Here is a 1,063-nt window from a genome sequence, read left to right as displayed (position 1 = left end):
TTTTACCTGACCAGTAGTAAATGTCTCGCATTTTGACAAAGGTAAGAATGTAAAGACACACAGAAGCAGTTACTCACTACATTGCAATGTGTGGGCATGACAGACTCGTTTTACACCAACAACGAATTTTTTTGTACTTAAGAGCAAACCGGCTTTTAAGTAATGAGAAAAAAACATCATTAGAATGGGGAGGACTCAATGATACAGACTTAATTTGGAAGATGCCTTTTTTGTGTGTGATTAAAATCAGCAGACGTTGTCCAGTATATTTTTAATGTGCGAAATTAAGAATAGTATATGTAGGTCAAGACAGATATCACCAATTAATTATTTGCAGATTGCTGTTTTTGATGCTCTTACCACTAAATATTTACTCCGTTGCATGCTGAATAAAGAAGTTTAAATTATCAGAGCTGAAGTGTGTTAATTTATAACTTTATTGTAAGAAAGGTAAAATCGGATATCAAAAAATTTGGACAAAATATGGCATGAGTTACTTTAAAATTTCATTGCATTTACTTGTTAGGTAAATGCTAGTTGGAAGCATTTATAAAACGACAATATGAAATCTGCCCTAGCCAAGGGAAATAAGGATTTGCGAATACCTCCAAACGTTGCCGCATTTTTCAGGTGATGACGCTTGCAGCATACATTCCTTAAGGCACAGGGTGGCTACAGACTACACTTTCACACAACTCCATGTTTTGAGACTGTGTAAATGCATTGGCCTGGGTTCTGTGGAGGTTACAAACAGTTTAATAAGGAAATGAACATCAGAAAGCAAGGCTTTTGATGCTGTTGCACCCCACCCTACTCAATTCCACTCTCTTACCTTTTGCTACATTGCTAAAAAAATGCCACTAGAATCATGGCTCGAATAACATAGTGGAAGGCTCACACGGACAATAATTCCTTTACTACCAATCAGTCACCTTTACACCACATTCCTTCTATATACATTTCACTAACAACTTAACTGGTCATTTAAAAGAACGTCAGTTTTTGCGTCCAAATACACTCCATACCTAAAACTACATCTGCGTTTGCAACCAATTTTAACATC

Source organism: Echinococcus granulosus (genome assembly GCF_000524195.1).
Source record: "Echinococcus granulosus chromosome Unknown EG_S00186, whole genome shotgun sequence".
In the NCBI taxonomy this organism is placed as follows: Eukaryota; Metazoa; Platyhelminthes; class Cestoda; order Cyclophyllidea; family Taeniidae; genus Echinococcus; species Echinococcus granulosus.
This window is presented reverse-complemented; position numbering follows the sequence as displayed.